The following is a 21,573-nucleotide window of genomic DNA, read 5'->3' as shown; positions in this document are numbered from 1 at the left end:
TTTGGGATGTTTGGGGGACTTTTTTGGGATTTTTGGGATTTTTTGGGATTTTTGGGTTTTTTTTGGGGGAATTTTTTGGGGGGATTTTTTGGGGGGATTTTTGGGGGATTTTTTGTGGGATTTTGGGGGGATTTTTTTGGGAATTTTTGGGATTTTTGGGTGATTTTTTGGGGGGATTTTTTTTGGGGGGGGTTTGGGGATTATTTTGGGGGATTTTTTTTGGGAATTTTTGGGATTTTTTTGGGATTCTTGGGGGATTTTTTTGTGGATTTTTTGTGGGATTTTGGGGGATTTTGGGGATTTTTTTGGGGAATATTTGGGATTTTTGGGATTTTCCCACAATCTCATGCCAATGTTTGTTTTGCAGAGAGCCCCGGCTGAAGAGATCACCTACGAGACGCTGAAAAAAGCCATCGGTGAGCGCGGCTTTGGGGGAATTTGGGGGATTTTGGGGTTTTTTTGGATTTTGGGGAACATTTTGATTTTAGGGGGAATTTTTGGGCATGATTTGGGATTTTTTGGGGCATTTTAGGGAATATTTTTGATTTTATGGGGATTTTTGGGGCATGATTTGGGATTTTTGGGGGGGATTTTAGGGAGTTTTTGGGGAGATTTTTGGGAATTTTGGGGATTTTTTTTTACATTTTTGGTGGGGTTATTTGTGGTTTTATTAAGGATTTTTGGGAATTTTTGGGGGGAATTTCAGGGGTTTTGGCCGGGAATTTTTGGGAATTGATTGGGAATGTTTAGGAATGTCTTTTCCCTCTTCTTTTCCCCATTTTTTTCCCATTTTCCCCCCATTTTTTTCCCATTTTTCCCTCATTATTTTCCCATTGCCATTTCCCCCATTATTTTCCCCATTTTCCCCATTCTTTTCCCTCTTTTTCCCCATTGCGGTTTTTCCCTTTTCCCCATTATTTCCCTTCTTATTTCCCTTGTTATTTTCCCATTCTTTTCTCCATTTTCCCCATTGCCGTTTTTTCCCATTTCCCCCTTTATGTTTTCATTTTTCTCACTGCCATTTTTCCCCATTTTCCCCCCATGTTTTTCCCCATGGTTTTCCCCCATTATTTTCCCCATTTTCTCCATTCTTTTCCCTGTTTTTCCCCATTGCCGTTTTTCCCATTTCCCCCATTATTTTTCCCATTTCCCCCATTATTTTTTCATTTCTCCCACTGCCGGTTTTCCCATCTTTCCCCCGTTTTCCCCATTTCTCCCCATTGTTTTTTTCCATTTTTCCCATTTCCCCCACATTTCCCGTCTTCTCCTCTGTTTTCCCCATTCTTTTCTCCATTTTCCCCATTGCCATTTTCCCATTTCCCCCATGATTTGTTTCATTTTTCCCACTGCCGTTTTCCCCATTTTTCCCATTTCCCCCATATTTCCCATTTTGCCCACTGTTTTCGCCATTCATTTTTCCAATTCCCCATTGTGGTTTTTCCCATTTTCCCCATTATTTCCCTTGTTTTTTCCCTTGATATTTTCCCTGTTCTTTTCCCATTCTTCCATTGCCATTTTTTCCATTTTCCCCATTCTTTTTCCATTTTCCCCATTGCCGTTTCTCCCATTTCCCCATGATTTTTTTCATTTCCCCATTGCCATGTTTCCCATTTCCCCATTATGTTTCCATTTCCCCATTGCCGTTTTTCCCATTTCCCCCATGATGTTTTCATTTTTCCCGCTGCCATTTTCCCCATTTTTCCCCATTTCCCCCCCATTTTTCCCCATTCTTCCCCATTTTTCCCCATTATTTTCCCCATTTTCCCCATTATTTTCCCTGTTTTTCCCATTGCCATTTTTCCCATTTCCCCCATGATTTTTTCATTTTTCCTACTGCCATTTTTCCCATTTCCCCCATGATTTTTTCCATTTTCCCCATTGCCGTTTTTTCCCATTTCCCCCATTATGTTTTCATTTTTCCACTGGTTCTTTCCCCATTTTTCCCCATTTTCCCCCATTTCTCCCCATTGTTTTTTTTCCATTTTCCCATTTCCCCCACAATTCCCATTTCCCCACTGTTTTCCCCATTCTTTTCTCCATTTTCCCCATTGCCGTTTTTCCCATTTCCCCCATTATTTTTTCATTTTTCCCACTGCCGGTTTTCCCCCCCATTATTTCCCCATTTTTTCCCCCATTCTTTTCCCTGTTTTTCCCCATTGCTATTTTTCCCATTTTCCCCATTATTTCCTTCTTATTTCCCTTCTTTTTTCCCTTGTTATTTTCCCCTTTCTTTTCCCCATTCTTCCCATTGCCATTTTTTCCATTTTCCCCATTCTTTTTTCCCATTTTCCCCATTATTTCTTCATTTCACTCACTGCCGTTTGCCCCTTTTTTCCCCATTGTTTTCCAATTTTCCCATTTCCCCCATTATTTCCCCGCTGTTTTCCCCATTCTTTTCTCCATTTTCCCCATTGCCGTTTTTCCCATTTCCCCCATCATTTTTTCATTTTTCTCACTGCCGTTTTTCCCTTTTTCCCCATTTTCCCCCATTTTTTTCCATTTTTCCATTTTCCCCATTATTTCCCATTTTCCCCACTGTTTTCCCCATTGCTGTTTTTCCCATTTCCCCCATTATTTTTTCATTTTTCTCACTGCCGTTTTCCCCATTTCCCCCCATTTTTTTCCCATTTTTCCCCCATTATTTTCCCCATTTTCCCCATTCTTTTCCCTGGTTTTCCCATTGTGGTTTTTCCCATTTTCCCCATTATTTCCCTTCTTATTTCCCTTGTTATTTTCCCCTTTCTTTTCCCCATTCTTCCATTGCCATTTTTTCATTTTCCCATTCTTTTTTCCCATTTTCCCCATATTTCTTCATTTCACTCACTGCCGTTTGCCCCTTTTTTCCCCATTGTTTTCCAATTTTCCCATTTCCCCCCATATTTCCCCGCTGTTTTCCCCATTCTCTTTTCATTTTCCCCATTGCCATTTTTCCCATTTCCCCCATGTTTGTTTCATTTCTCCCACTGCTGTTTTTCCCCATTTTTCCCAATTTTCCCCATTTTTTCCCCATTTCTCCCCATTGTTTTCCCCCTTTATTTTCCCCCTTTATTTTGCCCATTTTCTCCATTCTTTTCCCTGTTTTTCCCCATTGCCATTTTTCCCATTTCCCCCATTATTTTTTCCATTTCCCCATTGCCGTTTTTCCCATTTCCCCCATTATTTTTTCCATTTCTCCACTGCCGTTTTTCCCCATTTTTCCCCCATTTCTCCCCATTGTTTTTTTCCATTTTCCCATTTCCCCCACAATTCCCATTTCCCCCTCTGTTTGTTTTCCCCATTCTTTTCTCCATTTTCCCCATTGCCATTTTTCCCATTTCCCCCATTATTTTTTCATTTTTCCCACTGCTGTTTTTCCCCCTTTCTCCCCATTGTTTTTTCCCCCATTATTTTCCCCATTTTCCCCCATTCTTTTCCCTGTTTTTCCCATTGCGGTATTTCCCATTTTCCCCATTATTTCCCTTCTTATTTCCCTTCTTTTTTCCCTTGTTATTTTCCCCTTTCTTTTCCCCATTCTTCCCATTGCCATTTTTTCCATTTTCCCATTCTTTTTCCCCATTTTCCCCATTATTTCTTCATTTTACTCACTGCCGTTTTCCCCTTTTTTCCCATTTCCCCCATTATTTCCCCGCTGTTTTCCCATTCTTTTCTCCATTTTCCCCATTGCCGTTTTTCCCATTTCCCCCATCATTTTTTCATTTTTCTCACTGCCGTTTTTCCCCATTTTCCCCCATTTTTTTCCATTTTTCCATTTTCCCCATTATTTCCCATTTTCCCCACTGTTTTCCCCATTGCTGTTTTTCCCATTTCCCCATTATTTTTTCATTTTTCTCAATGCCGTTTTCCCCATTTCCCCCCATTTTTTTCCCATTTTTCCCCCATTTTTTCCCCCATTTTCCCCATTCTTTTCCCTGGTTTTCCCCATTGTGGTTTTCCCCATTTTCCCCATTATTTCTCTTCTTATTTCTCTTGTTATTTTCCCTTTCTTTTCCCCATTCTTCCCATTGCCATTTTTTCCATTTTCCCCATTCTTTTTTCCCATTTTCCCCATTATTTCCTCATTTTACTCACTGCCGTTTGCCCCTTTTTTTCCCCATTGTTTTCCAATTTTCCCATTTCCCCCATATTTCCCCGCTGTTTTCCCCATTCTCTTTTCATTTTCCCCATTGCCGTTTTTCCCATTTCCCCCATGTTCGTTTCATTTCTCCCACTGCTGTTTTTCCCCATTTTTCCCCATTTTTCCCATTTTTTCCCCATTTCTCCCCATTGTTTTCCCCCTTTATTTTCCCCCTTTATTTTGCCCATTTTCTCCATTCTTTTCCCTGTTTTTCCCCATTGCCATTTTTCCCATTTCCCCATTATTGTTTCATTTTCCCCATTGCCGTTTTTTCCTATTTCCCCCAATATTTTTTCCATTTTTCCCCATTATGTTTTCATTTTCCCCATTGCCATTTTTCCCATTTCCCCCATAATTTTTTCATTTTTCCCACTGCCGTTTTTCCCCTTTTTTCCCATTTTCCCCCATTTTTTTCCATTTTCTCATTTTCCCATTTTTTCCTGTTTTCCCCACTATTTTCCCCATTGCCGTTTTTCCCATTTCTCCCATGATTTTCTCATTTTTTCCCACTGCCGTTTTCCCCCATTTTCCCCCCGTTTTCCCCCATTTCTCCCCATTGTTTTTTCCCATTTTTCCCGTTATTTTTCCCGTTATTTCCCCCAATATTTTTTCCTCTCTCTCCATCCCAGCGGACAGCGTGGCGTCGGAGGAGCAGGAGCGCGAGCGCCGTCGCAGCTGCTGCAGCGCTTCCAGCGCGCCCCGTTCGAGGAGCTCGCCGCCCACTGCGGGGCCCGGGTCAGGAACTGGGGCAAAATCCCCGAAAATCCCCGTTTTCACCAAACCCCTCCCGTCCCCGTCCCCGCTCGGCCCCCAGGAACGACAATTCCCATTTTTGCCCAATTCCCGTTTCTTTCGCCTTCTTTTTCCTGCTTTTCCCAATTCTCACTTTTCCCAATTTCTGCTTTTCCCGTTTTCGCCAATTCTTGTTTTCCCCAATTTCCGTTTTTTTACCAATTCCCATTTTCCCCAATTCACATTTTCCCCAATTCCCGCTGTTCCCAAATTCCCGTTTTTTACCAATTCCCGTTTTCCCCCAATTCCCATTTTTCCAATCCCGCTTTTCCCCCAGGAACGACAATTCCCTTTTGCCCATTTCCCCTTTGTTTCTCCTTCTTTTTCCTGCTTTTCCCAATTCCTGCTTTTCCCAATTCCTGCTTTTCCCGTTTTCCCCAATTCCCGTTTTCCCCAATTCCCGCTTTTCCCCCAATCCCCGCTTTTCCCCCAGGAACAACAATTCCCGTTTTTGCCCGATTCCCCTTTGCCCAATTCCCGTTTGTTTCTCCTTCTTTTTCCTGCTTTCCCCAATTCTCGCTTTTCCCAATTCCTGCTTTTCCCATTTTCCCCAATTCTTGTTTTCCCCAATTTCCGTTTTTTACAAATTCCCGTTTTCCCCAATTCCCATTTTTTACCAATTCCCGTTTTTTACCAATTCCCGTTTTCCCCAATTCCCATTTTCCCCAATTCCCATTTTTCCCAATCCCCGCCTTTCCCCCAGGAACGACAATTCCTGTTTTTGCCCAATTCCCCTTTGCTTCTCTTCTTTTTCCTGCTTTCCCCAATTCCTGCTTTTCCCAATTCCTGCTTTTCCCGTTTTCCCCAATTCCCATTTTTCCCCAATTCCCGCTTTTCCCAAATTCCCATTTTCCCCCAGGAACAAGAATTCCCCTTTGCCCAATTCCCATTTTTGCCCAATTCCCGTTTGTTTCTCCTTCTTTCTCCTGCTTTTCCCAATTCCCACTTTTCCCAATTCCTGCTTTTCCATTTTTTACCAATTCCCGTTTTCCCCAATTCCCATTTTTCCCAATCCCCGCTTTTCCCCAGGAACAACAATTCCCGTTTGCCCAGTTCCCGTTTCTCCTTCTTTTTCCCGCTTTCCCCAATTTCCATTTTCCAATTCCTTCTTTTCCTGTTTTCCCCAATCCCGGTTTCCCCAATTCTTATTTTCCCTAATGCCCATTTTTTACCAATTCCCATTTTCCCCAATTCCCATTTTTCCCAATCCCCGCTTTTCCCCAGGAACAACAATTCCCTTTTTTGCCCAATTCCCGTTTTGCCCAATCCCCGTTTGTTTCTCCTTCTTTTTCCTGCTTTTCCAATTCTCACTTTTTCCCAATTCCTGCTTTTCCTGTTTTCCCAAATTCTTGTTTTCCCCAATTCCCATTTTTTACAATTCCCACTTTTGCCCAATTCCCGTTTTTTCCCAATTCCTGCTTTTCCCAAATTCCCATTTTTCCCCCAGGAACAAGAATTCCCCTTTGCCCAATTCCCATTTTTGCCCAATTCCCGTTTGTTTCTCCTTCTTTCTCCTGCTTTTCCCAATTCCCACTTTTCCCAATTCCTGCTTTTCCCATTTTTTACCAATTCCGGTTTTCCCCAATTCCCATTTTTCCCAATCCCCGCTTTTCCCCCAGGAACAACAATTCCCTTTTGCCATTTCCCCTTTGTTTCTCCTTCTTTTTCCCGCTTTCCCCAATTCCTGCTTTTCCAATCCCCGCTTTTCCCCCAGGAACAACAATTCCCGTTTTTGCCCATTCCGTTTGTTTCACCTTCTTTTTCTGCTTTTCCCAATTCTCACTTTTCCCAATTTCTGCTTTTCCGCTTTCCCCAATTCTTGTTTTCCCCAATTTCCGTTTTTTACAAATTCCCGTTTTCCCCAATTCCCATTTTTTACCAATTCCCATTTTTTACCAATTCCCATTTTCCCCAATTCCCATTTTCCCCAATTCCCATTTTTCCCAATCCCCGCTCTTCCCCCAGGAACAACAATTCCCGTTTTTGCCCAGTTCCCGTTTGTTTCTCCTTCTTTTTCCTGCTTTCCCCAATTCTCGCTTTTCCCAATTTCTGCTTTTCCCGTTTTCCCAAATTCTTGTTTTCCCCAATTCCCATTTTTTCCCAATTCCCATTTTTTACCAATTCCCCACTTTTGCCCAATTCCCATTTTTTACCAATTCCTGCTTTTCCCAATTCCCGTTTTTTCCCAAATTCCCGTTTTTTCCCAATTTCCTGCTTTTCCCAAATTCCCATTTTTCCCCAGGAACAAGAATTCCCCTTTGCCCAATTCCCATTTTTGCCCAATTCCCGTTTGTTTCTCCTTCTTTCTCCTGCTTTTCCCAATTCCCACTTTTCCCAATTCCTGCTTTTCCCATTTTTTACCAATTCCCGGTTTCCCCAATTCCCATTTTTCCCAATCCCGCTTTTCCCCCAGGAACAACAATTCCCGTTTTTGCCCAATTCCCCTTTGTTTCTCCTTCTTTTTCCCGCTTTCCCAATTCTCTATTTTCCAATTTCTGCTTTTCCCGTTTTCCCCAATTCCCGTTTTCCCCAATTTCCGTTTTTTACCAATTCCCGTTTTTCCCAAACCCCTCCCGTCCCCGTCCCCGCTCGGCCCCCAGGAACAAAATTCCCGTTTTTGCCCAATTCCCGTTTGTTTCTCCTTCTTTTTCCTGCTTTTCCCAATTCCTGCTTTTCCTGTTTTCCCCAATTCCTGTTTGCCCAATTCCCATTTTTTACCAATTCCTGTTTTCTCTAATTCCCAGTTTTTACCAAGTCTTGTTTTCCCAAATTCCCATTTTTACCAATTTCTTTTTTCCCAAATTCCCATTTTTTACCCAATTTGTTTTTTCCCACTTCCTGCTTTTCCTGTTTTCCCCAATTCCTGTTTTCCCCAATTCCCATTTTTTACCAATTCCTTTTTTCCCAAATTCCCGTTTTTTCCCAATTCCTGTTTTCCCCAATTCCCATTTATCCCCCAGGAACGACAATTCCCGTTTTTGCCCAATTCCCCTTTGCTTCTCCTTCTTTTTCCTGCTTTTCCCAATTCCTGCTTTTCCCAATTTCTGCTTTTCCCGTTTTCCCAATTCTTGTTTTCCCCAATTTCCGTTTTTTACCAATTCCTGTTTTCCCCAATTCACGTTTTCCACCATATTCCCGTTTTCCACCAATTCCCGATTTTTACCAATTCCCGTTTTCCCCAATTCCCATTTTTCCCAATCCCCGCTTTTCCCCCAGGAACAACAATTCCCGTTTTTGCCCAATTCCCCTTTGCTTCTCCTTCTTTTTCCTGCTTTTCCCAATTCCTGCTTTTCCCAATTTCTGCTTTTCCCGTTTTCCCCAATTCTTGTTTTCCCAATTTCCGTTTTTTACCAATTCCTGTTTTCCCCAATTCACGTTTTCCACCATATTCCCGTTTTCCACCAATTCCCGATTTTTACCAATTCCCGTTTTCCCCAATTCCCATTTTTCCCAATCCCCGCTTTTCCCCCAGGAACAACAATTCCCGTTTTTGCCCAATTCCCGTTTGTTTCTCCTTCTTTTTCCTGCTTTCCCCAATTCTCACTTTTCCCAATTTCTGCTTTTCCCATTTTCCCCAATTCTTGTTTTCCCCAGTTTCCGTTTTTTACCAATTCCCGTTTTCCCCAATTCCCATTTTTACCAATTCCCATTTTTTACCAATTCCCATTTTCCCCAATTCCCATTTTTCCCAATCCCCGCTTTTCCCCAGGAACAACAATTCCCGTTTTTGCCCAATTCCCGTTTGTTTCTCCTTCTTTTTCCCGCTTTTCCCAATTCCTGCTTTTCCCGTTTTCCCCAATTCCTGTTTTCCCCAATTCCCGTTTTCCCCAATTCCCATTTTTCCCAATCCCCGCTTTTTCCCCCAGGAACAACAATTCCCGTTTTTGCCCAGTTCCCGTTTGTTTCGCCTTCTTTTTCCTGCTTTCCCCAATTCTCACTTTTCCCAATTCCTGCTTTTCCCGTTTTCCCCAATTCCTGTTTTCCCCAATTCTTATTTTCCCTAATGCCCATTTTTTACCAATTCCCGTTTTCCCCAATTCCCATTTTTCCCCATCCCTGCTTTTCACCCAGGAACAACAATTCCCTTTTTTGCCCAATTCCCGTTTTTGCCCAATTCCCGTTTGTTTCTCCTTCTTTTTCCTGCTTTCCCCAATTCTCACTTTTCCCGTTTTCCCCAATTCTGGTTTTCCCCAATTTCCGTTTTTTACAAATTCCCGTTTTCCCCAATTCACGTTTTCCACCAATTCCCGCTGTTCCCAAATTCCCGTTTTTTACCAATTCCCGTTTTCCCCAATTCCCATTTTCTCCAATCCCCGCTTTTCCCCCAGGAACAACAATTCCCGTTTTTGCCCAGTTCCCGTTTGTTTCTCCTTCTTTTTCCTGCTTTTCCCAATTCCCGCTTTTCCCAATTTCTGCTTTTCCCATTTTCCCCAATTCTTGTTTTCCCCAATTCCCGTTTTTACCAATTCCCGTTTTCCCCAATTCCCATTTTCCCCAATTCCCATTTTTCCCAATCCCCGCTTTTCCCCCAGGAACAACAATTCCCCTTTTTGCCCAATTCCCGTTTGTTTCTCCTTCTTTTTCCCACTTTCCCCAATTTCCATTCTCCCAATTCCTGCTTTTCCTGTTTTCCCCAATTCCTGTTTTCCCCAATTCTTATTTTCCCCAATTCCCGATTTTTACCAATTCCCGTTTTCCCCAATTCCCATTTTTCCCAATCCCCGCTTTTCCCCCAGGACAACAATTCCCATTTTTGCCCAATTCCCGTTTGTTTCTCCTTCTTTTTCCTGCTTTCCCCAATTCTCACTTTTCCCAATTTCTGCTTTTCCCGTTTTCCCCAATTCCCGTTTTCCCAATTTCCGTTTTTTACCAATTCCCGTTTTCCCCAATTCACGTTTTCCACCAATTCCCGCTGTTCCCAAATTCCCGTTTTTTACCATTCCCGTTTTCCCCAATTCCCATTTTTCCCAATCCCCGCCTTTCCCCCAGGACGACAATTCCCATTTTTGCCCAATTCCCGTTTGTTTCTCCTTCTTTTTCCTGCTTTCCCCAATTCCCCTTTTCCCAATTCCTGCTTTTCCCGTTTTCCCCAATTCTTGTTTTCCCAAATTCCCGTTTTTTACCAATTCCCGTTTTCCCCAATTCCCATTTTCCCAATCCCCGCATTTTCCCCAGGAACGACAATTCCCCTTTTTGCCCAATTCCCGTTTGTTTCTCCTTCTTTTTCCTGCTTTTCCCAATTCCTGCTTTTCCTGTTTTCCCCAATTCCTGTTTGCCCAATTCCCATTTTTTACCAATTCCTGTTTTCTCTAATTCCCATTTTTTACCAAGTCTTGTTTTCCCAAATTCCCATTTTTACCAATTCCTTTTTTCCCAAATTCCATTTTTACCCAATTTGTTTTTTCCCACATTCCTGCTTTTCCTGTTTTCCCCAATTCCTGTTTTCCCAATTCCCATTTTTACCAATTCCTTTTTTCCCAAATTCCCGTTTTTTCCCAATTCCTGTTCTCCCCAATTCCCATTTATCCCCCAGGAACAGGAATTCCCTTTTGCCCAATTCCCGTTTGTTTCTCCTTCTTTTTCCCGCTTTTCCCAATTCCCACTTTTCCCAATTCCTGCTTTTCCCGTTTTCCCCAATTCACGTTTTCCACCAATTCCGTTTTCCCCAATTCCCATTTTTCCCAATCCCCGCATTTTCCCCAGGAACAACAATTCCCATTTTTGCCCAATTCCCGTTTGTTTCTCCTTCTTTTTCCTGCTTTCCCCAATTTCCATTCTCCCCAATTCCTGCTTTTCCTGTTTTCCCCAATTCCTGTTTTCCCCAATTCTTATTTTCCCAAATTCCCATTTTTTACCAATTCCCGTTTTCCCCAATTCCCATTTTTTACCAATTCCCGTTTTCCCCAATTCCCATTTTTCCCAATCCCCGCTTTTCCCCCAGGAACAACAATTCCCTTTTTGCCCAATTCCCGTTTTTGCCCAATTCCCGTTTGTTTCTCCTTCTTTTTCCTGCTTTTCCCAATTCTCACTTTTCCCAATTCCTGCTTTTCCCGTTTTCCCCAATTCTTGTTTTCCCCAATTCCCGTTTTTTACCAATTCCGGTTTTCCCCAATTCCCATTTTCCCCAATCCCCGCTTTTCCCCAGGAACAACAATTCCCGTTTTTGCCCAATTCCCATTTGTTTCTCCTTCTTTTTCCCGCTTTCCCCAATTTCCATTTTCCCAATTCCTGCTTTTTCCCGTTTTCCCCAATTCCTGTTTTCCCCAATTCCCATTTTTTCACAAATTCCAATTTTTTTACCAATTCTTGTTTTCCCAAATTCCCATTTTTTACCAATTCTTGTTTTCCCCAAATTCCATTTTCTATCAATTCCTGCTTTTCCCAATTCCCATTTTTTCCCAAATTCCCATTTTTCCCCAATTCCTGTTTTCCCCAATTCCCATTTTTCCCCCAGGAACAAGAATTCCCCTTTTTGCCCAATTCCCGTTTGTTTCTCCTTCTTTTTCCTGTTTTTCCCAATTCCTGCTTTTCCCGTTTTCCCCAATTCCTGTTTGCCCAATTCCCATTTTTTACCAATTCTGTTTTTTACCAATTGTTTTCCCCAATTCCCATTTTTTCCCACATTCCCATTTTTTTACCAATTCTTGTTTTCCCCAAATTCCCGTTTTTTCCCAATTCTTGTTTTCCCCAAATTCCCGTTTTTTCCCAATTCCTGCTTTTCCCAATTCCCATTTTTTCCCAAATTCCCGTTTTTTACCAATTCCTGCTTTTCCCAATTCCCATTTTTTCCCAATTTCTGGTTTTTCCAATTCCCATTTTCTACTAATTCCTGTTTTCTCCAGTTCCCATTTTTCCCCAATTCCTGTTTTCCCCAATTCCTGTTTTTTACCAATTCCTGTTTTTTACCAATTCCTGTTTTCCCCAAATCCCATTTTTTCCCCCATTCCCATTTTTTCCCACTTCCTGCTTTTCCCAAAACCCATTTTTACCCATTCCCGCTTTCCCCGATTCCCGTTTTTCCCAATTCCCGTTAATTAATTTCCATGTGCTGCTCCCGTTAATTAATTAACTCTCGTTGCTCGCTGCCCCCATTAATGAATTAATTCCCCCGTTAATTAATTCCCGTTGCTCACTGCCCCCCATTAATGAATTAATTCCCCTGTTAATTAACTCTGGTTGCTCGCTGCCCCCGTTAATGAATTAATTCCCCCGTTAATTAATTCCCGTTGCTCACTGCCCCCGTTAATGAATTAATTTCCCCGTTAATTAATTAACTCTCGTTGCTCGCTGCCCCCATTAATGAATTAATTTCCCCGTTAATTAACTCCCGTTGCTCGCTGCCCCCATTAATGAATTAATTCCCCCGTTAATTAATTCCCGTTGCTCACTGCCCCCCATTAATGAATTAATTCCCCCGTTAATTAATGAACTCCGTTGCTCGCTGCCCCCCATTAATGAATTAATTCCCCCGTTAATTAACTCTCGTTGCTTGCTGCCCCCGTTAATGAATTAATTCCCCCGTTAATTAATTAACTCCGTTTGCTCGCTGCCCCCCCATTAATGAATTAATTCCCCCGTTAATTAATTCCCGTTGCTCGCTGCCCCCCATTAATGAATTAATTCCCCCGTTAATTAACTCTGGTTGCTCACTGCCCCCCATTAATGAATTAATTCCCCTGTTAATTAACTCCCATTGCTCACTGCCCCCCATTAATGAATTAATTTCCCCGTTAATTAATTAACTCCCGTTGCTCACTGCCCCCCATTAATGAATTAATCCCCCGTTAATTAATTCCCGTTGCTCACTGCCCCCCATTAATGAATTAATTCCCCTGTTAATTAACTCCCATTGCTCACTGCCCCCCATTAATGAATTAATTTCCCCGTTAATTATTAACTCCCGTTGCTCACTGCCCCCATTAATGAATTAATTTCCCCGTTAATTAATTCCCGTTGCTCGCTGCCCCCGTTAATGAATTAATTCCCCCTTAATTAATTCCCGTTGCTCGCTGCCCCCCATTAATGAATTAATTCCTCCGTTAATTAATTCCCGTTGCTCGCTGCCCCCCCGTTAATGAATTCATTCCCCCGTTAATTAATTAACTCCGTTGCTTGCTGCCCCCCCGTTAATTAATGAATTAATTCCCCGTTAATTAATTAACTCCCGTTGCTCCCTGCCCCCGTTAATGAATTAATTCCCCCGTTAATTAATTAACTCCCGTTGCTCGCCGCCCCCGTTAATGAATTAATCCCCCCGTTAATTAATTCCCGTTGCTCGCTGCCCCCCCATTAATGAATTAATTCCCCCGTTAATTAATTCCCGCTGCTCGCTGCCCCCCCATTAATGAATTAATTCCCCCGTTAATTAATTCCCGTTGCTCGCTGCCCCCCCGTTAATGAATTAATTCCCCCATTAATTAACTCTCATTGCTCGCTGCCCCCCCGTTAATGAATTAATTCCCCCGTTAATTAATTCCCGTTGCTCGCTGCCCCCCCCGTTAATGAATTAATTCCCCCATTAATTAATTCCTGTTGCTCATTGCCCCCGTTAATGAATTAATTCCCCCGTTAATTAATTCCCGTTGCTCGCTGCCCCCCGTTAATGAATTAATTCCCCCGTTAATTAATTCCCGTTGCTCGCTGCCCCCCATTAATGAATTAATTCCCCCGTTAATTAATTAATTCCCGTTGCTCGCTGCCCCCATTAATGAATTAATTCCCCCGTTAATTAATTAACTCCCGTTGCTCACTGCCCCCCATTAATGAATTAATTCCCCGTTAATTAATTAACTCTCGTTGCTCACTGCCCCCCATTAATGAATTAATTCCCCCGTTAATTAACTCCCGTTGCTCGCTGCCCCCCGTTAATGAATTAATTCCCCCGTTAATTAATTCCGTTGCTCGCTGCCCCCCCGTTAATGAATTAATTCCCCGTTAATTAATTCCCGTTGCTCGCTGCCCCCGTTAATGAATTAATTCCCCCGTTAATTAATTCCCGTTGCTCGCTGCCCCCGTTAATGAATTAATTCCCCCGTTAATTAATTCCCGTTGCTCGCCGCTCCCATTAATGAATTAATTAAATCATTATTACCGTTAACTAATCAGCTCATTAACGGCTCCCTTTGGTTAATCAGCCAGCTAATTAAGGGATTAATTAATGAATTAATTAATTGCCCGCAGGCGTCGCTGCTGCAGAGCAAACTGAACCAGATCCTGCAGATCAACGTCCGGTGAGAGAGGGCAGCGGGGATGGGGGGAAAATCCCGGGAATTCCGGGGAAAATTTGGGAAATTGTGGGAAATTCGGGAGTGAGGGGGGTGGCGGATGAGGGAATTTTGGGAATTTTGGGAATTTAGGAATGCGGGAGTGAGGAATTTGGGAATTTAGGATGGCGGGAATGAGTGAATTCTGGGAATTTGGGGAATTTAGGAATGTGGGAAATTAGGAATTCGGGGAATTTGGGAATGAGGGAATTTGGGGAATTTGGGAATGAGGGAATTTGGGGAAATTTGGAAATTCGGGAGTGAGGGGGGGACGGGATGAGGGAATTTGGGGAGTTTGGGGATTGGGGAAATTTGGGGAGTTTGGGGATTCTGGGAATTTATGAAATTTATGAAATTTGGGATTGTGGGAATGAGGGAATTCTGGATTTTTGGGGAATTTGGGAATGTGGGAAATTTGGGGAATGAGGGAATTCGGGGATTCTGGGAATTTATGGAATTTGGGAATTTCGGATTGTGGGAATGAGGGAATTCTGGGATTTTTGGGAATTTAGGAATGAGGGAATTCTGGGATTTTTGGGAATTTGGGAAATTTGGGGATTCTGGGAATTTATGGAATTTGGGGAATTTGGGATCGTGGGAATGAGGGAATTCTGGATTTTTGGGAATTTAGGAATGAGGGAATTTGGGAATTCAGGATTTGGGAATGAGGGAATTCTGGGAATTTGGAAACTTGGGAATGTGGGAGTGAGGAATTTGGGAAATTTGGGAATGAGGGAATTGGGGAATTTGAGGAAATTGGGAATTGGGGGATTTGGGGGATTTGGGAATTCAGGATTTGGGAATGAGGGAATTCCGGGAATTTGGGAAATTTGGGAACGTGGGAATGGGGGAATTTGAGGGAAATTGGGAATTTAGGAATGTGGGAGTGAGGGAATTCTGGGAATTGAGAAATTGGGGAATTTGGGAATGAGGGATTTGGGAACGAGGGAGTTCTGGGAATTCGGGGAATTTGGGAATGTGGGAATGAGGGAATTCTGGGAATTTTGGGAAGTTAGGATTGTTGGAATGAGGGAATTCTGGGAATTCTGGGAATTTAGGAATGTGGGACTGAGGAATTTGGGAATGAGGGAATTTGGGGATTTGGGGATTCTGGGAATTTATGGAATTTGGGGAATTTGGGATTGTGGGAATGAGGGAATTCTGGGAATTTTGGGGAATTTGGGAATGCGGGAATTCGTGGATTTTGGGAATTGGGAATGCGGGGATGAGGGAATTTGGGAATTCAGGATTTGGGGGAGTTCGGGAATGAGGGAATTTGGGCAATTTTGAATGAGGGATTTTGGAATTTGGGAAATTTGGGAATCTGGGAATTCTGGGAATTGAGGGAATTTGGGAGTGAGGGAATTTGGGGAAATTTGGGAGTGAGGGGGTGACGGAATGAGGGAATTTGGGAAATTTGGGGAGTTTGGGATTCTGGGAATTTATGGAATTTGGAGAATTTGGGATCGTGGGAACGAGGGAAGTGTGGGAATTTTCGGGAATTTGGGAATGCGGGAGTGAGGGAATTCGGGGATTTTGGGAATTGAGGAATTAGGGGGAGTTTGGGAATGAGGGAATTCTGGGAATTCGGGGAATTTGGGAATGTGGGAATGAGGGAATTCTGGGACTTTTGGGAATTTAGGAATGTGGGAGTGGGGGAATTCTGGGAAATTAGGAATTGGGGAATTTGGGAATGAGGGAATTTGGGAAATTTGGAGGTTTGGGGATTCTGGGAATTTATGAAATTTGGGGAATTCGGGATTGTGGAATGAGGGAATTCTGGGACTTTTGGGAATTTAGGAATGAGGGAATTCGGGGATTTTGGGAAATGTAGGAATGCGGGAATGAGGGAATTCTGGGGATTGGGGAATTGGGGAATTTGGGAATGAGGGAATTCTGGAATTCTGGGAATTTAGGAATGTGGGAGTGAGGAATTTGGGGAATTTAGGAATGCGGGAATGAGGGAATTCTGGGAATCTAGGAATTTGGGAATGAGGGAATTTGGGGAAATTGGGAATGAGGGGGTGATGGAATGAGGGAATTTGGGAATTTGGGGGTTTGGGGATTCGGGATTGGAGGTTTGGGGATTCTGGGAATTTACGAAATTTGGGGAATTTGGGATTGTGGGAATGAGGGAATTCTGGGAATTTAGGAATTGGGAATTTGGGAATGAGGGAATTTGGGATTCGAGTGAATTTTGGGATTTGGGAATGTAGGGATCAGAGATTTGGGAATTGGGGGATTTGATAATCAGAGGGGTTTGGGATCGGGGCCGAGGATTCGGGAATTGGGGTGGGAATTCGGGGCGGGGGATTCGGGAATTTGGGCGTTCGGGGACGGGGATTTGGGAATGGGGATTTTGGGATTTGGGAATGGGGACGGGAATTTGGGAATGGGGATTTTGGGATTTGGGAATGGGGACGGGGGTTTGGGAATGGGGATTTTGGGATTTGGGAATGGGATTTTGGGTTTTGGGGATGGGTGATGGAATTTGGACTCGGAACGGGAATTTGGGGTCACGGGTTATTTGGGAATTTGGGATCGGGGACGGGAATTGGGGGGAAATTTGGGAATTGGGGGGAAATTTCAGAACGAGGAATTTGGGCATGCGGGATTGGGGGTTGGTGGTTTGGGAATTTTGGGAATTCGAGTGAATTTTGGGATTTGGGATGTGGGGATCAGAGATTTGGGAATTGAGGGATTTGATAATTAGGAGGAATTTGGGAATTTGGGAATGTGGGATTTGGGATGGGAATTCGGGATCGGGGACAGGAATTTGGGGACCGGGATGTGGGAATGGGATCGGGGGTTCGGATTGGGAATTTGGGGATTCAGGATTGGGAAGGGTGAATTATTTGGGAATTGGGACAGGAAGGGTGAATTATTTGGGAATTGGGACGGGAATTTGGGAATGAGACGGGATTTGGGAATTTGGGAATGTGGGGATTTGGGAATGGGGATTTGGGAATTCGGGATCGGGGACAGGAATTTGGGGACGGGGATGTGGGAATGGGGATTGGGGGTTCGGGATTGGGAATTTGGGGGTCGGGGACAGGAATTTGGGATCGGGGATTTGGGGTTGGGAATGGCAGCCGGAGTTTGGGATCGGGAGTGGGAATTGGGGATTGGGAATTTGGGGTCGGGAATGTGCGATTGGGGGTTTGGGAATGTGGGATCGAGGATGCTGAGGTGGGATTTGGGAATTATTTGGGAATTTGGGGATTGCTGCAGTTCCTGCCTGAAGCCTCCTTTCCGTTCCCGTTCTTCCCACCCCAAATCCCATTTTCCTTCTCGATTCCCCACCCCAAATTCCCGCTCTTCCCACCCCAAATCCCCGTTTATTCCCACCCCAAATCCCCTTCTCCCTCCCAATTCCCCATTCCCGAATTCCCATCCTAACCATCCCAAATTCCCATTTTTTCCTGCCCCGATTTCCCATCGAAATCCCCCCTCAAATTCCCTGATTTTCCACCCCAAATCCACTTTTTCCCCCACCCTAAATCCCCAATTTCCCATTCCCAAATTCCCATTTTTCCCACCCTAAATTCCCACTTTCCCCGTCTGAAATCCCCAATTTCCCACCCCAAATTCCCAATTTCCCACCCCAAATCCCCATTTTCCCTGTCCCAAATCCCCACTTTTCCCACCCCCCAAATCCCTTTCTGCTTCCCAATTTCCCATTCCCAAATTTCCAATTCCTCATCCCCAAATTCCCACTTTTCCCCCAACCTAAATCCCCAATTTCCCATTCTCAAATTCCCACCCCAAATTCCCGCTTTCCCCATTCCCAAATCCCCATTTTCCCACCCCAAATTCCCAATTTCCTACCCCAAATCCCAATTTTCCCACCCCAATTCCCCATTTTCCCCCCACCCTAAATCCCCAATTTCCCATTCCCAAATTCCCACTTTCCCCATCCCGAATTCCCTCTTTTCCCACCCCAAATCCCATTCCCAATCCCAATTTCCCATCCCCAAATCCCCTTTTTCCCCCACCCCAAATCCCCACTTTCCCCGTCCCAAATTCCCTATTTCCCACCCCAAATCCCATTCCCAATCCCAATTTCCCATTCCCAATTTCCCTTTTCCTACCCCAAATCCCCACTTTTCCCACCCCAAAATTCCCACTTTTCCCACCCCAAATCTGTCATTTTCCACCCCAAATTCCCGCTTTCCCCATCCCCAAATCCCCATTTTCCCACCCCCAAATTCCCATTTTCCCCACCCTAAATCTCCAAATTCCCATTCCCAAATCCCCAATTTCCCATTCCCAAATTCCCATTTTCCCACCCCAAATCCCCATTTTCCCCATCCCAAATTCCCTCTTTTCCCACCACAAATTCCCCTTTTTTCCCCCACCCTAAATCCCCCTTTTCCCTGTCCCAAATTCCCACTTTTCCCACCCCAATTCCCCTTTTCCCCACCCTAAATCCCCAATTTCCCATCCCCAAATTCCCATTTTTTCCACCCTAAATTCCCACTTTCCCCGTCCGAAATCCCCAATTTCCCACCCCAAATTTCCAATTTCCCATCCCCAAATCCCTCATATTCCCACCCCCAAATTCCACTTTCCCCATCCCAAATTCCACCCTGAATTCCCTCTTTCCCCATCCCAAATCCCCACTTTCCCTGTCCCCAATTCCCCTTTCCCCCACCCCAAATCCCCAATTTCCCATTCCCAAATCCCCACTTTTCCCCCACCCTAAATTCCCACTTTCCCCGTCCCAAATCCCCAATTTCCCACCCCAAAATCCCAATTTCCCACCCCAAATCCCCATTTTCCATTCCCAAATCCCCACTTTCCCCATCCCCAAATTCCACCCTGAATTCCCTCTTTCCCCATCCCAAATCCCCACTTTCCCCGTCCCCAATTCCCCTTTCCCCCACCCTAAATCCCCAAATTCCCATTCCAAATTCCCACTTTTCCCATCCCCAAATGCCTTTTTCCCCCACCCCAAATTCCAATTTCCCACCCCAAATCCCTCATTTCCCACCCTAAATCACCACTTTCCCTGTCCCAAATTCCCAATTTTCCCACCCAAATCCCATTCCCAATCCCAATTCCCCATCCCTAAATTCCCCTTTTTCCCCCACCCCAAATTCCCACTTTCCCCGTCCCAAATTTCCAATTTCCCATTCCCAAATTCCCTATTTTCCACCCCAAATCCACTTTCCCTTCCCAATTTCCCATCCCAAATCCCCAATTTCCCACCCTAAATCCCCACTTTCCCATCCCCAAATTCCCAATTCCCCACCCCAAATCCCATTCCCAATCCCAATTTCCCGCCCCCAAATCCCCACTTTTCCCACCCCAATTCCCCTTTTCCCCCACCCTAAATCCCAAAATTCCCATCCCCAAATTCCCATTTTTCCCACCCCCAAATCCCCTCTTTTCCCACCCCAAATCCCCACTTTCCCCGTCCCAAATTCCCATTTTTGCCACACCAAATCCCATTCCCAAATTCCCTCTTTTCCCACCCCAAATCCCTCTTTTTCCCCCACCCTAAATCCCCAATTTCCCATTCCCAAATCCCCACTTTTCCCACCCCCCAAATCCCTCATTTCCCACCCCAAATTCCCAATTCCCACCCCAAATTTCCACTTTCCCCACCCCAAATTCTCATTTTTTCACCCCAAATTCCCATTTTTCCCCCACCCTAAATCCCCATTTTCCCATTCCCAAATCCCCATTTCCCTGTCCCAAATCCCCACTTTTCCCACCCCAATTCCCCTTTTTCCCCACCCCAAATCCCCAATATCCCATTCCCAAATCCCCAATTTCCCATTCCCAAATTCCCTATTTTCCACCCCACATCCACTTTCCCTTCCCAATTTCCCATCCCAAATCCCCAATTTCCCACCCTAAATTCCCACTTTCCCCATCCCCAAATTCCCAATTCCCCACCCCAAATCCCATTCCCAATCCCAATTTCCCATCCCTGAATTCCCATTTTCCCCCACCCTAAATCCCCAATTTCCCTGTCCCAAACTCCCAATTTCCCACCCCAAATCCCCTTTTTCCCCCCACCCTAAATCCCCAATTTCCTCATCCCAAATTCCCATTTTCCCACCCCAAATCCCCATTTTTCTCCCATCCCAAAATCCCAATTTCCCATCCCCAAATTCCCACTTTTCCCACCCCAAATCCCCTTTTCCCCCCACCCTCAATCCCCAATTTCCCTGTCCCAAAATCCCAATTTCCCACCCCAAATCCCCACTTTTCCCACCCCAAATTCCCCATTTTTCCCCCACCCTAAATCCCCAAATTCCCATTTCCAAATTCCCAATTTCCCACCCCAAATTCCCATTTTCCCTGTCCCAAATCCCCACTTTCCCCGTCCCCAAATCCCCTTTTTCCCCCACCCTAAATCCCCAAATTCCCATTCCCAAATCCCCACTTTGCCATTCCCAAATTCCCAATTTCCCCATCCCATATCCCAATTTTCCCACGCCCATCCCAAATTCCCATTTTTCCCATTTCCAAATTCCCGATTTCCCATCCCGGAACCCATTCCCATGCCATTTTCCCATTCCCAAATCCCAATTTTCCCAACCCAAATTCCCGGATTTTTCCCGTTTTCTCCCCCAGGCCGCCTCCGAGTCCGTCGGGCGCCGTCTCGGCCGTGCTGGGCCCGTCCCAATCCCAACAATCCCAACATTCCCAACAATCCCAACATTCCCAACAATCCCAACAATCCAACCCCAATCCCAGCCGCACTCCATCCCCGTGTACGAGATGAAATTCCCGGATCTCTGCGTCTACTGAACCTTCCGGAAGCGCCGCCGATTCCCAAAAATCCCCCCAAAATTAATTCCCTCAAAATTCCCCCAAAAATTCCCCCCAAAATTCCCCCAAAAATTCCAAAAAAATTCCCCCAAAATTCCCCCAAAATTCTCCCAAAATTCTCCCGAAATTCCAAAAAAGTTCCCCCGAAATTCTCCCAAAATTCCCCAAAAATTCCCCCAAAATTCCCACAAAATTCCCACAAAATTACCCCAAAATTCCCCAAAAAATTACCCCAAAATTCCCCAAAATTTCCCCAAAAATTCCCAAAATTCCCTGGGCAGCACCAGCCTGGATTCGGGATCGTTCCCCGTTTTCCTGGGATTTCTCCTGGGGATTTTTTTTTTTTGGGATCATTCCAGGCTTTTCTGGGATTCTGTGGAATTTTTTTGGGGGGGATTTTTCTGGGTTTTCCGGGGTTTTTTTGGGGTTTTCTTTTTTGGGATCATTCCAGCTTTTTCTGGGATTTTGTGGAATTTTTTTTCTGGGATTTCCTGAGGGGTTTTTGGGGTTTTCCTGAGGGTTTTTTTTTGGGGGGGGATTTTCCAGGTGTTTTTTTTTGGGATCATTCCAGGTTTTTCTGGGATTCTGTGGATTTTTTGGGGGTTTTTTGGGATTATT

At 44.4% G+C, this 21,573-nt stretch overlaps 1 long non-coding RNA gene across 1 annotated transcript; it reads left to right on the top strand.

The window, feature by feature from the left end:
- The first annotated feature begins 363 nt into the window (after positions 1-363).
- On the top strand, positions 364-20,974 carry LOC134433980 (uncharacterized). Its single transcript, XR_010031785.1, has 4 exons — positions 364-416; positions 4,744-4,849; positions 14,087-14,136; positions 20,758-20,974. It is a non-coding gene; the product is annotated as an uncharacterized LOC134433980 (long non-coding RNA).
- Positions 20,975-21,573: the final 599 nt, after the last annotated feature.

Source organism: Melospiza melodia, unplaced genomic scaffold, assembly GCF_035770615.1.
Source record: "Melospiza melodia melodia isolate bMelMel2 unplaced genomic scaffold, bMelMel2.pri scaffold_285, whole genome shotgun sequence".
Lineage (NCBI taxonomy): Eukaryota > Metazoa > Chordata > Aves > Passeriformes > Passerellidae > Melospiza > Melospiza melodia.
The sequence above is the reverse complement of the archived record's forward strand: the minus strand, read 5'-3'. Positions and strand labels throughout refer to the sequence as shown.